This window comes from Triticum aestivum, chromosome 3B, assembly GCF_018294505.1.
Source record: "Triticum aestivum cultivar Chinese Spring chromosome 3B, IWGSC CS RefSeq v2.1, whole genome shotgun sequence".
NCBI lineage: Eukaryota > Viridiplantae > Streptophyta > Magnoliopsida > Poales > Poaceae > Triticum > Triticum aestivum.
The window spans coordinates 252,410,922-252,427,223 of NC_057801.1; positions in this window are offsets into that span (position 1 = coordinate 252,410,922).

A 16,302-nucleotide genomic window follows, 5' to 3' on the forward strand; every position below is an offset into this window, starting at 1 on the left:
GGGAGGATCAAGAGGAAGGACACGAAGCAATTCAGTTGCTGGTGCCTTGTAGTGAGTGTTTTCGGTCATCCAATCCAGCACCCATGAATTGATGTCTTCAGCATCTCCGGTGATATGCAGTGTGGCGTAGAACTGAAGAATGAGTTCTTCATTCCAATCACAGATATCAGTGCAGAAATTCAGTAGTCCTGCATCGTGAATAACACTGAGGACAGGCTCGAAGCATGTCAGAGATTCCATATCCACATGAGGAATATGTTCATGATCGAAGATTTTGTCCTTGTGAAAGAGCACTGAGGAATAGAAGTTGGCTTGAGTAGCAGTCCAGAAACGCCTCTTCCTTATGCGAGCAGAGTCATATGGATTATAATTAGTGAAGAACACATGCTCAGAGAAGAAGTCTTCAGCCTTGAACTTTTGCTTGCTTGAGAACGGATTCTTCGGCTTGGGCAAAGGAGTGTCAGTGATTTGCAGCACAACCTCAGGAATCGCGAGCTCAGGCACTGCAGGCTGAGGAATTTCTGGTTCCTCTTCTTGTGCAACTTGAGGATCAACAGCAGCAGGTTCTTCAGCACTAGCGGCTGGAGTTTCCTCATGAACAGATGAAGTGGGATGAGTTTCTTCAGAGCCCATTTGAACAGTTGTAGCCGGGGACTGAGGAATCTGTTGAATAGGAGTGAAGAGAGGAGTATTGGGATGCTGACTTTCCCAAAAGTCATCATTCATCACTGGTGTAGTGCATCCAATATCCACATCTTCATCTTCATTTTCAATTTCCTCAACACCAGCCTCTTCAGCTGTGAACTGAGGCATAGGTGAGGAAATGACTGGCGTTGAAGGGAATGCTTCCACTTCAATTTCTTCATCAAGCTGCTCTGACGTAGCAGCAGAATGATTTTCTTCATCAGATCCGCTTGGGATCTTGTAGTCTTTTCCATAAGGAACAATTTCCTTTGATGACATGGAGGAAATCGGAACGGCATCAATAGGATTTTCAAGAGAGCTGGTCATTGGCTTCATTTTCTTCGTAGCCGAAGAATTGGACGCAGCTGATGCCTTCCTTTTCTTCACTGCAGCTCGCTCTGCAGCCTTGGTCTTCTTCACTTCATAGGCAGAAGGAAGAATTGGAGTTGGTGTTGGCGCGGGAGGAGCTGAGGACTGTGGTTGATTTTCTTCAGGCGCAACTGATGCAGTTGCCCTAATCTCTTCAGTTTCTTCAGGCGCACCACTAGTGGATGCCCTGGCAATTTCTTCAGCGGCTGGAACGGAGTCATCAGCCCTGGAACTTGTATTCTTATCAGCAGGCTGAAAGTCATCAGCGGTGCTGGCATGTTCTTCAGCAGGCTGAGCAGAGTCTGCAGCCTGAGGATTTTCTTGTTGCGATGGGGCTGCAACAGTTGACATTTTCTTCGTCAGGTTGACGAATCTCACTTTGGCTCCTTGCCAATCAGCATTGTATGCATCGAAGTCCTTTTTGAGGGCTTGGATTTTAGATTGAGCCTTGAGAAGTTCTTCAGGTGTCAGTCTGACAACGTTCTTCTTCAGAAGCTTCTCCTTTCTAGCTTGAGCTCTCTTTATCTCACGAGCCTTTTCAAACTTCCATTTCTCTTGAGAGATGAAATGGGTCAGCATATGACTTTGACCAGGAGTCAGAGGCAGATTAGGCATTGGAGTGTTTGGATCCTTGTGCCAGAGGTCAATGTAGTAAAGGATTTTCTTCGGATCCAACAGCAGTGGCACAGATGTGCCCTTGGCTCTAGCGGCCTTTGCTTGTCTGTCTCTGATGATTTCAGCAAGTTCTTCATCAGAGGCCTCATCATCAGAGGGCACTTGGAATGCAACCTGTTTCTTCCTTGGACTTGGCCGAGGACCGCGTCCAGCTGTTGCTTTTGTCTTCAACAGTGAGGGGCCTGATGAGGACATTGGTGCAGCTGAGGAACTTGCTGAGACACCAGAAGCAATTGAGAAACCCTGAGTCCTTTGGCATGTAGCCATATGCACAGGAGTTGAGGACTTTGAGGGAGCTGCTGAGGACTTTGGTGGAGCAGTAGCAGTCTGAGGAATTTTCCATGAGGGCGCAGCTGAGGAACTTGGCCGTGAGGGCGCTGAAGGTGAAGCACTTGGCTTACGAGCAAGCTTCTTCGGCATTGATTTCCTCGGTTTGACCGAGGTCTCAGCGGCAGCAGCAGCGGCATAATCCTCATTGAATTTCCTCACTGCCTCCTTGGCTTGTCTTGCCAGTTTTGCTTGATGCCTAGCCCATTCTTCAGGAAAGTCCTCACCACGCTTGATGCTGGTGGGATCAGCTACTTGGCCAGGTGCCAATGGAGCTCTCTAGCATGGAGGATTTAAGGCGAATTTCTTCATGTACTTAGGAGTAACATATCGATATTCCCTCCATTCTCGTGCCCATCTTCGTTCAATCCTCTGGATGCGCACTTTGCGCTGATTCTTGTTTTCTTTGCCAAACTTGGCTTCATCAGTTGTGCAATAATCCTTGTATATTTCATCAGGGATCTCGAAAGCAGTCATGACCTCAGGTTTCTTTCCTCCTTTCTGCGGTCTCTTTCCTTCAGCCATTTTCTTCAGATGAGGAATTTGAACAATTGAACACTCTGAAGAAGTATGCAGTTTTTCTTTGAGGAACGCTGCAAATGAGTTAAGTTGATGAGAACCTAGTGATTCAGCAGCGGACATGAGTACCTGTGAACAGAGTGTAGGTGCGAGGAATTTGGAGAGGTCATATGCATTCTCAGAAGATTTTTCGAAACGACAAGTTTTGAGGAATTTGACTAGTTGAGCCTTGAGGAATTTCACTAAGCGTTCTTGTCTTAGGTTCCAGAGTTGTACAGATCAAAAATCCGCACAATTGAGGAATCTTGAAGAAATGAGTGCTTAGAGAGATGGATCAAGAGCATACAGTGTGTGAGGTGTTCATATGTGAAGATTTGAAGAATAAAACACCTTTGAAGATTTTCAGAAAAGTTTGAGAATCAAAGCGAGTAATAAAAGTGACTTTTAATTACCCGAACTGAAGAACACGACGAACTGAGATGAACAGCGGTGAAGTTCGTCAAGTTAGATCTCCCACGCCCTAACTTGGCAGAGGGAGACAGCTGCGGCGGCGGCGGAGTGAAGATTTCCGCAGCCGGCGCGAGTACGACGGCGACAAGGTCGAGGCAGTGAAGCTCTTCCTCACCGGCGGCGATGGAGTAGTGGCGGCGCTAGGGTTTGAGGAGCTCGAGCGAGAGACAGCGACCAAGCGGAGTAAATGAAGTGAGGAAGGGGAGAGGGGTATTTATAGCCACGGTAAAAACTGTTCGCCCGAAGATTTTGGGTCGAACATGCCCCTGCCCTTTCTCCTTCACGTGACATGTGTCACCCACGTACTGTGCAGATGAGATCGTGTAAGATCATGGGTGATTATAATAATGCATCGTGGGATGCGGAACGGTTTGAGCGGTAAAACCGAAAATCTGGATAAGATTTGTTTTAAAGTTTCGTTCGCAATTTCTTCAGTTGACAGGACACAGTGAAGACTTTGAACGAGTTTCAAATAGAACGCACATGAAGAATTTGTGAATAGATTGGGTTGAGTATAGCATAGAGGGGGAAGGGTCCGATCACATTCACTTAGCGGAAAACGCAACTTGAAGAAATAGCCATAAGTGAATGCTGTAGAGGACATAAACTCATATATATATATATATATATATATATATATATATATATATATATATATATAGCCAATGAAGAAAACGACGGAAATAGTGAAGATTTTGCAAAGTTGAAGAATTTGAAAAACTGAAGAATTTCAAAAATGAGGAAAAACTCAAATTGAAGATTTTCAACTGTTTGTGGTGGCGTGGCCCACCGTATAAGAATGATGATTTCAGACACCGCGTACAATTGTCGTAGGGTTCTGAGAATCAAATTCTTCATTAATTTCTTCACAGTTAGAGTGTTATTCTTCATTGATTGAAGAACAACGTTTCTTCATGTGTTGCACATCTAAGTCATCAATTTTGCATAAGTGTTAGGATGTCTGTCCTTTTCAAAGAACATTCAAAGACTCTAAGATATTTAGCTCACACCGCAACTTGCTAAATCTCTTCTCATCCAAGGGCTTGGTGAAGATATCAGCTAGCTGTTCTTCAGTCTTCACGTGCTCGATGGAGATGTCGCCCTTCAACACATGATCACGAAGAAAATGATGACGAATTTGAATGTGCTTTGTCTTCGAGTGCTGAACTGGGTTGTGAGCAATCTTTATGACACTCTCATTGTCGTAGAGGAGAGGCACATTCTTCACGTTGACGCCATAGTCCTTGAGGGTTTGCTTCATCCAAAGCAGTTGAGCACAGCATGAGCCAGCAGCAATATATTCAGCTTCAGCAGTAGACAGTGATACGCAGTTCTGTTTCTTCGAGGACCAACAGACCAAAGATCGTCCGAGGAAATGACAAGTGCCAGATGTTGACTTGCGGTCCACACGATCACCAGCATAGTCAGAGTCAGAATATCCAATGAGATCAAAAGCAGAGCCCTTGGGGTACCATAATCCTAGTGTTGGTGTGTGAGCTAGATATCGAAGAATATGCTTCACAGCCTTATGGTGTGATTCCTTCGGTGCAGCTTGAAATCGGGCACACATGCAAACACTGAGCATTATATCTGGCCTAGATGCACATAAGTACAATAAAGAACCAATCATGGAGCAGTATACCTTGTGATCGAAGTCAATACCATTTTCATCAGTGCATAGATGGCCATTTGTGGGCATAGGAATTTTGACGCCTTTGCAATCTTGCATGCTGAATTTCCTCAGTACATCTTTGAGGTATTTCTCCTGAGATATGAATATGCCATTGCGCTGCTGACGGATTTGAAGACCTAAGAAGAATTTCAACTCTGCCATCATAGACATTTGATATTCTTCACTCATCATATAGGCAAATTCATCACTATAATGTTGGTCAGTACAGCCAAAAATAATATCATCAACATATATTTGGCACACAAACAGTTCACCATCATAAGATTTAGTAAAGAGAGTAGGGTCGAGTGAACCGGGTGTGAAGCCATTCTTCACGAAGAATTCCTTCAATGTATCATACCACGCCCGAGGGGCTTGCTTGAGGCCATAGAGGGACTTATTGAGTTTGAAGACTTTGTCAGGATTCTTTGGATCTTCAAAACCTGGGGGTTGAGCAACATATACTTCTTCCTCAAGCTTACCATTGAGGAATGCACTTTTCACATCCATTTGATATAAGATGATATCATGATGGTTAGCGTAAGCAAGTAATATGCGAATAGCCTCAAGTCTAGCAACAGGTGCAAAAGTTTCATTGAAATCAATTCCTCAACCTGTGTGTAGCCTTGAGCTACTAGTCGTGCCTTATTCCTCACCACTAGGCCATTTTCATATTGCTTGTTGCGATAGATCCACTTTGTGCCAATGATATTATGCTTGCGGGGATCTGGGCGATTGACCAATTCCCAGACATTGTTTAGCTCGAACTGATGTAATTCTTCTTGCATAGCCTGAATCCATTCCGGCTCCAGAAATGCTTCATCTACCTTAGTGGGCTCTGTGATGGAGACAAAAGCATAGTGCCCACAAAAGTTAGATAAATGTGAAGCTTTTGAGCGGGTGAGAGGACCTGGTGCTTCAATGTCATCGATGATCTTTTCCACTTGCACTTCTTTTGCAATGCGAGGATGAGCTGGTTGTCGCTGAGGAACTTGATTACCATTTTCTTCAGCACCATTTTCTTCAGCATTGTCTTCAGGTGCATCAGCTCAACGATCTTCGCGTTCTGGAATGAATTCTTCAGCAGATTCTTCGATAGGAATGACATCCTCAGTAGCGTTGAACTTGGTAGAATCCTCAGGTGCTGGTTCATCTATCACAGAAGGTAGGTGCTCTCTTTGCGAGCCATTAGTTTCATCGAACCGCACATCTACAGTTTCAACAACCTTGTGAAGAGCGTTGTTGAAGACTCTATAGGTGTGCGAGTCCTTTCCGTAACCAAGCATAAAACCTTCATGTGCTTTTGGTGCAAATTTAGCATTGTGATGAGGATCTCTAATCCAACATTTAGCACCGAAGACTTTGAAATAACTCACATTGGGTTTCTTGTCAGTGAGGAGTTCATAGGTAGTCTTCTTGAAGAATTTGTGAAGATATACCCGATTGATGACGTGGCACGTAGTATCAATTGCCTCAATCCAGAAACGACGAGGCGTCTTGTATTCATCAAGCATAGTGCAAGCCTTTCAGCGAGGGTTCTGTTCTTGCGCTCCACGACGCCATTCTGCTGAGGAGTATAAGGAGCAGATAACTCATGAGTAATTCCAAGTTCATCAAGATAGCCATCAAGACCGGAATTCTTGAACTCAGTCCATTGTCAGTTCTGATGTGCTTGATCTTGACACCAAAGTTGGTTGAAGCCCTCGTGGAAAATCGTTTGAAGATTTCCTGCACTTCATGTTTGTAAGTGACAATGTGTACGCATGCGTAACGAGAATAATCATCAACAATGACAAAACCATATAGAGATGCATCATTAGTGACTGCTGAATAATGATTAGGTCTGAAGAGGTCCATGTGAAGCAATTCGAATGGACGGGTAGTGGTCATGATAGTCTTCGCTGGATGCTTGGCCTTGGTCATTTTTCCAGCTTCACAGGCTCCGCATAAGTGATCCTTGAGGAATTTGACATTCTCAATGCCAATGACATGCTTCTTCTTCGCAAGCGTGTTCAAATTCCTCATGCCTGCGTGACCAAGTCGTCGATGCCATAGCCAGCCTTCTGAAGCTTTTGCAAGTAGACACACGGCTGGTTGTGGTCCTGTAGAGAAATCAACAATATACAGATCTCCTCTCCTAAAGCCTTCGAAGACTTTGGAATTGTCAGCTTCCATAATCACAACACAGCGATATCTTGCCAAAGACAACTACCATATCAAGATCACAAAGCATTGAGACTAACATGAGATTGTATCCTAAGGACTGAACAAGCATGACTTTGTCCATGTGTCAATCCTTTGAGATCGCAACCTTACCTAGACCCAATACCTGACTTTTGCCTTTGTCAGTGAAGATGATATGCTTCAGATGTGATGGTGATAAAAGAGCATCCATCAATAGATTCTTGTCACCCGTCATGTGATTTGTACATCCAGTATCGAGGACCCACTCGTTTGCTTTGGGCTGATCATCCTGCAGATGAATTAGTGCATCTTACGAACTCATATACTTCATCAGTGAAGAATATGACGTCAAATTCATAAGTTCAATTTCATCAATCAATAGCACAGATAAGCAGTGTGAGGACGTGTGAAATGAAAGTTCATTTCATCATGATTCGCCTGCGTCCTTTCAGGCATTTTGTCAGGCCCCCAGCAAATTCTTCAGACGTTAAAGCACATCTGGAGACCTGACCCTGCGGAAGAAGTTAGTTCTTTTTCTTCACCACCCACATCTGAAGGGGTGGCAAAGAATTCATCACTCTGCGACAACCATATGAGAAAGGTGGCATAGAAGCTAGTCCACTTCGTTTCACATAAGAGGGGTTAGGGTAAGCATATGAATAAGTAGAGAAATTCTTTGAGGACTTATGAACATAATGATTTGAAGAATAATGCGCATATTCATAGCCTTTAGCTCTACCCTGTGAAATAGAAGGGTTAGCATGATGATGTTCATATGAGGACTTTGATCCATATGAAGAATTTGGTCCATATGAAGAGTTTGATCTAGGGTTCCTGTTCTTCACAGGTGGTGTCACGTGGACATTCACCTGAAGACTTTCAACATAACTTTTGGGGACCCAGATTTTCTTCATAGGGGAACCGTTCCTGCAGTTAGTCCCAACATATCTAGCAAATAACCATTCTGATTTTTGAACAATTTATAGTTGGAGTCAAATGACTCATCAGAAGAATGAGGAGATTCACATGTAAAGCCAGATAAGTTAGATGGATCAACTGGAGGTCCCTTTGCAGCAACCCACGAGGTTTTGGGGTACTGCTCAGGCTTCCAATATGTTCCATCAGCATTGAGTTTCCTCTCAAAGGCAATACCCTCTTTCCTAGGGTTTCTGTTGAGGATCTGCTTTTTAAGCACATCACAAAGTGTCTGATGCCCTTTGAGGCTTTTGTACATGCCTGTCATGTACAATTCCTTCAGCCCTGCATTGTCAGTGATACTAGCAATGTCCTCAGATGAGGAATTAGTGATAGCAGAGGCAGATGAAGAATTTGTAACAGTTGAAGCATTTGAACATTCAGGTGAAGAATTAGCAGATTCACGTTCAATGTACTTTAAGCATGGAGGAACAAATTCTTCCTGAGAAGCGCTGATTTGTTGAGGTAGTAATGAATCGCGCTCCTTCTGAAGATCTTCATAGCACACTCTTAACTTTTCAAGATCTTCCTTTCTTTGAAGAGATTCAAGAGAAAGCTTCTCGTGGTCAGATAAGAGAGCGTTATGATGACCTTGAAGATCATCAAACTTGGAATGGAGTCCTTGAAGACTTTCAGCCAAGGCTTTTGGCTGATCCATTTCTTCACCCAACATATCATCGCTCTTATTTAGCATGTATTGAACTTTGTCCAAAGCTCTTTGTTGTTTAGTGGCAAGGGAAGCAAGTTTAACATAGCTAGGTCCAAATTCATCGCCAGATTGATCATCACTGGACTCGGATAGGTAGCATTCGGTTACCTTAGCACTGTTTGCCATAAGGCAGGGGTTGGACGATGATGATTCTGGTTCGAATGTCATCTCTTTGAGAGATTCCTTGTAATCCTCAAACCAAGGATCATGACGAGTTAGATGTCCATCATAGACCTCAGAGAGACGGTCCCATATTAGCTTGGCGTGATTTAGATGCATGACGTTCCTGAACTGATTTCGGGACAGACTTGAGCAGATGACATCCTTCGCTGTGAGGTTGAGTAGAGTGTACTTGCGAATGTCATCAGCCTCATTCATCTTGCATAGATCGGTAAGACCGATCTCGGTGATGGTCCACAGTTCGCTGTCCATAGCCATGAGCCGCTTTTTCATCATGGTCTTCCATCGAGGATACTCATGACCGTTAAAGATGGGACAGGAAATGCTCCTCGATCCTGCAGTCGACATAACTAGAACTCCAGGTGGTTAAACCAAAATCACACAGAACAAGGGAGTACCTTGCTCTGATACCAATTGAAAGTGTGTTATATCGACTAGAGGGGGGGTGAATAGGTGATTTTTATGAATTCTTCACTGAGGAATTTGCCGGTGAGGAAATTCCTAAGCGAAGAGCTACTTGCAGCGGAATAAGTACTCAGAAGTAAGCATAACAGAATACATGCATGGTCATCATGATGAAATGAAGATACGCACAGAGTACAAAAAGTGTAAACACAGGATAACACGGGATGAAGACAAACAGACTGAATAAATTGAACTGAGGAATTTGTGAAAGTCTTCAGTCAAAGTCTTCAAGCACAGATATAAACAACATTCAACACAGTAATGAGGAAATGGAAGGGTTGAGGAAATAGAACCAGTTAGTTGGTGAAGACAGTGATTTGGTAAACCAGTTCCAACTGTTGTCTCAGTTGTACGACTGGTTGGAGCGGCTGAGTATTTAAACTCGAGGACACGCAGTCCCGGACACCCAGTCTCTGAGCCGCAACTCAGGACACCTAGTCCTCACCATATTCTCCTTGAACTAAGACCACGCAGGCCTCATCCAATCACTCGTGGTAAGTCTTCAGGTGACTTCCAAACCTTCACAGACTTGGTCACTCGGCAATCCACAATTCCTCTTGGATGCTCTAGACCTTGACGCCTAACCGTCTGGAAGAAGCACAGTCTTCAAAGGTAACAAGCGTCGGATCCACGCGGGATCAATTTCTTCAGTGATGCTCAATCACTTTGGGTTTGTGGGGGTTTGGTTTTGGGATTTTCCTCACTTGATGATTTTCGCTCAAAGTCCTCAGAGGATGGGTTGCTCTCAAATGACAAGTGTCAAGTTCTCTCGGAGCAGCCAACCAGCCAGTGGTTGTAGGGGGCGGCTATTTATAGCCTAGGGAGCAGCCCGACATGATAAGACATAAATGCCCTTCAATGATATGACCGTTAGGTGGATAAGATATTTGGACAGCCGGCGCGTAGCACAGCAACGGTCGGAAATTTGACTCTCAAATTCCTCAGGGCTATCATGTTCCTCATTGTGTAGGCAATTCGCACTGGCGAATTCCTAACTCCTCAGTCAGAGCAAAGTCCTCAGTGACCAGAAGAACTGCGTCTCTGTCACTGAAGAAAATGACTGAACTGTATGAGATTTCCAATGGCTTCACTCGAAGGGATTGGTAGGTGTAGGATTTTGAGTTGAGCATCACATGGAAATTTTTCCTTAGTATTTCCTCGACCCCCTTTAACAGTACGGTGTTTCCTATGACTCAAGAAAGAGAAAATGAAACTACGAAAGCAAAATCTTCACGCTTCATGTTCCTCGAATGAATACCAAGTCTTCAAGGTCACACCAATTTCTTCACTTTCAAAGTCTTCAGAAAGTCTTCAGAATATCAAAGTCTTTAGTCGAAGAACTTAATTTTTAGGGGTCGACTTCCTCTGTAAATATCAAACTCCTCATAGACTTATAGACCTGTGTACACTCACAAAAGTATCAGTCCCTTAACCTATAAGTCTTCAATACACCAAAATCACTAAGGGGCACTAGATGCACTTACATCGCTAACCACCAGATGGAGTACACAGTCCCTAATGTCAAAAGAAAAAAACATTATGCATAGAGTTGGCTATCTTTCCTAATGATGGGATGATCTAAATATGATGGAGTTATTAGTTGCTACAATGTATGGTTATAATTTTTAGTTCTATGAAATCGATAATTTTGCGCAGAGAGATATACCGCTATTCCGCGGCAACGAGCGGGGACTCATCTAGTAATATTTAGGAATGGAGGGAGTACTATGTAAAGAGTTACGTGTCGCACGGTGATAGTGTGAGGTGGGCCATGAAATCACTGAGCCTGCGTGTTTTCACTGCTCTTGCACTCCTCCGCTGTAAGAATGGAGAAAATTGTGATCTACTACCTCCTTTCGCCGAAAGCATCGGACATCCAGCAGTCATACCACCTCAGTAATAAAGACCAATGAGCCGTCAAATCACATAGACCCAGCAGTCAGTTGGACGGATGAAGCAACCGTCACTCTTGCGCCAGTGAGAGGTCGCGTCCGCTCTGCCCGGGCATGAATGCGGCACCGATTCTTTGGAGCGGTGCTGACCGTTTCGGGCGGGAAGGGCGTGCGGGCGGTGGAGGGGCTTTGGGTGGGCCAGGCTGGTCAGGAGCGGGCGTGGCAGCTGTCCGCATGTCCCTACCGGACACGCCCGGAAACGAGAGGATGCACCGACTCTCGCGGCTAAAATCGTACACTACACACCATATCTCTTTAGGAGTAGGTCGATCTATCGCACTCTCTAACACACACATGCTGTTAAACACACACACGCACACGCACGCACCTTGGTCCCATTGCACCTTCTAACGTGAGTTATTACACCTAGACAGAGGGAGTAGTAAGTATACGAGATACGGTGGCACACTGACTTAAGTCGAATACAAGTGCCCAAAATTTGTGTGCATGTTATAATAAGGATTCACTTAAAATAGTACGTGAGCGAACAGAGGGATCAATTGGACAGTGTTCCCGAGCAGTAGCGAGATGTGTGAGGTAGTAAGATACACCGCTGGCGCTTTTAATTTTTCTTATTAATTTGTTTGTTTCACCCTCTGACTGGTGGGACCCAACGTACTACGTGGAGAGAGGTAAGGTGACTAAGGCTGCATTATTTCTGCACCACTGTGGATAGTCTTACCACCAAAGCCACATGACACGATTATGATTGAAATCCTAATGACTCCCACACACACACAAAAAAACACGGCATGCCTGTCACACGAATGCAGGAATGTATAAAAGGTTATTTTCCTCTCGTTGAACATAACGGGAGGGTTGTGTAGCTGGTTAGCCTGTTCGCTCATCAAACTTGAGGTCTCGGGTTCGATAACTACACTTGAGCATAATTTTTGCCAGGAGGATTCTTTGACTGGTCAAAATGTTTTCTAGGGTTTGCACACTTCACACTCTCTCTCCAGTATATATATACACGCTAGAGCCTCAGCGCTTGTAGTTGCTCTCTTCACACTCTCTCGCCCTCTCCCGCTGGATCCTCAGCGCTTGTAGTTGCTCTCTTCACACTCTCTCGCCCTCTCCAGATCTAAACAAGACTTCGTTGGCCTCTCTCTCCCCTCACTGCTGCTCAAAGAGCCGGGAGGATCCGTCCGCCGGGAAGGGAAGGAGGCTTAATGTTGTCGTCGTCGGCGAGGGAGGGAATCCACTACCGGCGCTGTTGTTCACTTTCCACCCAGGGGCGGCACGGGAGGGCCTCCGACCCTTCTTCTTCGCCGCCGTCCCGTCGCCCACCGAACCACGCCCCAAGAACCTTAAGGTATATTTTACTTACTCCACATGCATTGCTCTAGCTACATGTATACCATGAATCTAGGACGTGGTTCAAAGAGGAAAGGAGTGGGCGAAAGTAGTGGGAAAAGTTGTATATAGCATGAATCTAGGGCATGGTTCAAAGAGGAAATGAAGGGGGAAAGTTGTATAGCATGAATCTAGGACGTGGTTCAAAGAGGAAAGGAATGGGGAAAGTTGTATCGCATAAATCTAGGACGTGGTTCAAAGAGGAAAGGAAGGGGCGAAAGTACTAGTTCAAAAAGGAAAGGAAGGGACAAGGCTGTAGAGTTTGAGCAGGACTAGATTTGCTGCGCTCACATAGGGAAAGGTGTCTAAAGATAACAAAACTGGGACCAACACAAATATGCTCCTTGGTTGTTTGTTCTTTGTTGCAACAGACTGTGCATGACCACAGTACATCGGTAGATGCACATGGTGCTGGTGCGTCCACTGTCCCGTGCAACTCATTAGCTGTTGTTAATCTATGGCCCTGTTTGGTTAAAAACTCCCTAGTCCCTACCTGCTTGGTTCCAGGGACTAAACATGGACTAGAGGTTATTAAATGACATGATAAAAGACCATGTTACCCCTAGTAATGAACTAATAGAAACAAGGTGCGATGCGTGGCAGGGGCAACTGTTGGAAAAAGTCCCAAAAAGACTCCCTCGGGGTCTTCTTTCTTTAGTCCCAAATGCCCACTTTTAGTCCCGAAAAGTCCCTCCTGTTTGGTTTAGATGTGACTGACACGGAGTTTTTTTAGTCCCTACACCAAAATGTCCCTGTAAACAAACACCCTCTAATAATGCCGCTGGAAAATTGATGCAATGCCACAGTTAAAAGCAAATTACATGTTTAACGAATTTTATTGTTAATATAATCTCTATGTTAATATTAATCAATGCCACCGTTTGAGAAATGCTACTGTCTTGCTTTCTTTCCCATTTAGATAAGGTAGATGCTTCTTTTTGTTGGCTTCTGTGTCATCCACCGTTATTGACCACTAATTGTTTCCTTTGCACCTCTGTGTAAACAGGGTTATCTACTTCACCTCGTTGCCATTGTGACCTTTTGTTGCACTGCACAAAACACTTTTGTTTTAAGAGTGTTTTGTGCAGTTCAACCAAAATGTCACACCGACAACGTTGCTTGATTGCTTGATCTTAGTGGAACTGCACAAGAGGAGATCTTACTTCCTATCCGTTAAGGCGAATTTGGTTCAGATCTTCTTCTTGTGAGTTGTTTGAATTCCGCATCATGAGAGGTCAGTACTAGCCTTCTTTCACATGATTCTGCAGTGTGCTTTCATATGTTGTGCTACTTGTACGATAATGTTGCTTGATTTTAGTGAACTGCACAAATGGAGACAAGACTTCCAATCTGTATGTGCACCGTAATATCCCATTGAGGTAAGATAAGGATATTTCACAACTGTTGGCCTGTATTTTGCCACTTTCATCAGAAAATTAAGTTTAGTACTATACTTGTGCTCCCTAATTGACATGCCAAATCTTACATTGAAGGCGAAGCTTGTCTGTTATTGAACCAAGTGATGACGGGGAAGAACAAGCGGAAGAAAAACAAAAATCAACTCCCGGTGCTGTAATGAAGCACTGGAACTGTGATGACACAAGTAATGATATAGTTTTGCATCTTAATTTATTGCTATGGCTGGAACGAGCAATTGTTTTGCCACTGATTTGATGCCATACGTAATTATCTCTACTTGTGCAAACAGGGATCTTCTTTGAAGATACCATATATTTTAGTGGAACTGCACAAGAAGATGTTGGAAACATTAAACTAATCGAGGAGTATATAGTAAGCATGGCCACCCCCGTAGATAGCAACAGATGGTTCCGAGAAGTGCTTCATCTGTATGCTCTACACAATCAGCCTCCTGACAAAGGTTGGTACTCGCCCACTGATTTCATCCATATGATTGAGCTTTGTCATCTCTATTGGTGTTGTGCTACTGTTTAGATACTGTCATGAAAAAGTGGTATTGTCCTTGGGAAGTGCTTCATCTGTGCTGTTTTAAATATTTCCTTTCCTTTTTTTCGAGCAAACATGGATGCTAGCATTTAGTAGTCCTCTTGTCTTTGCACAACAGGATCATCTTCCTCTGAAGAAGAATATGGAGTACGTGAAGTGACTAGTTCCGATTATGCCAGGATGAAGAAGCACTGTCTATCTTCTCATCAGAAGGAGCAGTTGAAGGATGGTTACATTACTCCCCACAAGACCAAACTAACTTCAGCTCAGAAGGACTGACAAATCTCCATTTTTTTGCTGTGATGCGCGAGTACAATGTTGTTCTAGGATTCTTTCTGGTGAGTTCCATTTTTCTAAAAGTGTGCTCTACATGGACCATGTATGTGCCTGTTGAAACTGTCAATTCATAGTACAGTTTGCTTTATACTAATCACTTTTTTGTATTTGTGCAAACAGGGGTGCTCAGCTTGATTTCAACGGGAACTGCACAAAATGTTCATGAATACATCGAATCATTCATTTCCACCACAAGAAAGGAGGTGCCCATAAGTTCAAGGCGTTGCAACATATAAGGGCGAAATCATACAAGCTACGCGCGAATTTGGTTGATTTTGGTGGAACTGCACAAAAAGAACAGCTGGTTTATTTAGCACGAGTTGCCATGTCAATGTCCGAACTGATGGCAAACCCTGCCCATTCCACAATCGTAGGCATTTGATATTTTGGAATGGGACAACCTTGTCAAATTTTGCTCATTGATTTTAGCAAGATATGCGTTTGATATTTTCGAATGGGACGCCCTTTGCTGTCAGCAGCGGCGATCAATTTTTTCTTTATTCTTTAGTTGTGAAGTAAATATTGCCTCTGACATGTGAGTCGCTGAGATGCATAATCATCGATTGTTTTGAATGTTCTCTATGAATTGCCAGGCCTGTGTGTTTGATTGCAATGTACAGAAACGCTAAAAAGCTGCTCAAACTCTTTGTACTCCTTCTGTTCCTTTTTACTTCGCACATTGTGAAAGTGCATACTTTTTTGTATAAGATTGGTCAAAGTAGAGATACTTTGACTGCAGACAAAACTTGTATGCAGACTAGAAAGGACCGGAGGGAGTACATGTGAAACTGCTGCAAACGTGGTGATCACCCTGGGAATAATGCTAGTACGTATTGTTTTGCATGTTCATCCAATGCCAGTGATACAGGAATTCGAACTAATCGAAATAAATTCATTCATACACGGTCGGATTTCATATAAACATGCCGGATTTCATTACATTTCATACATTCTTCAACTAAAAAGGGGTGTTTGTGGCCGCATGCATCTCCCAGATGCAGAGGCCGGGGGTCATCCTCCTTTTCGAAAAAAAACTAAAAAGGGGTGCGCTGGAGGTATAATTAATTAACCGAAGCTACCCACCTGTGTCCCGCTGAGCCGAACAGAAGCTTCAGTGACTTAACTGCAGGTGCAGTTGCGTAACTGACATGTGGCCTATTGGGCCCACGTGTCAGTCAGCCAACTACACCAGCAGTTAAGTAGAAGCAGCGTTCTTCTCCAGCGCAGCTCTCCGACTCCACGTCGCCGCCAAGAAGCTAACCGGCCGTCAATGGTCAACCCGCCTAGCTTGGCTTCAACCGGAGGGTAGCAGCGGTGGCCTTACTTGGACCCGAGCGGCGGCGACCTACCGTGTTCTTCTCTATCTCGTTTTCTGTGTGGTGCGGCCTCGTTGGCAGCAGGGCGGGGCCTCGGCGGAGCCGGCG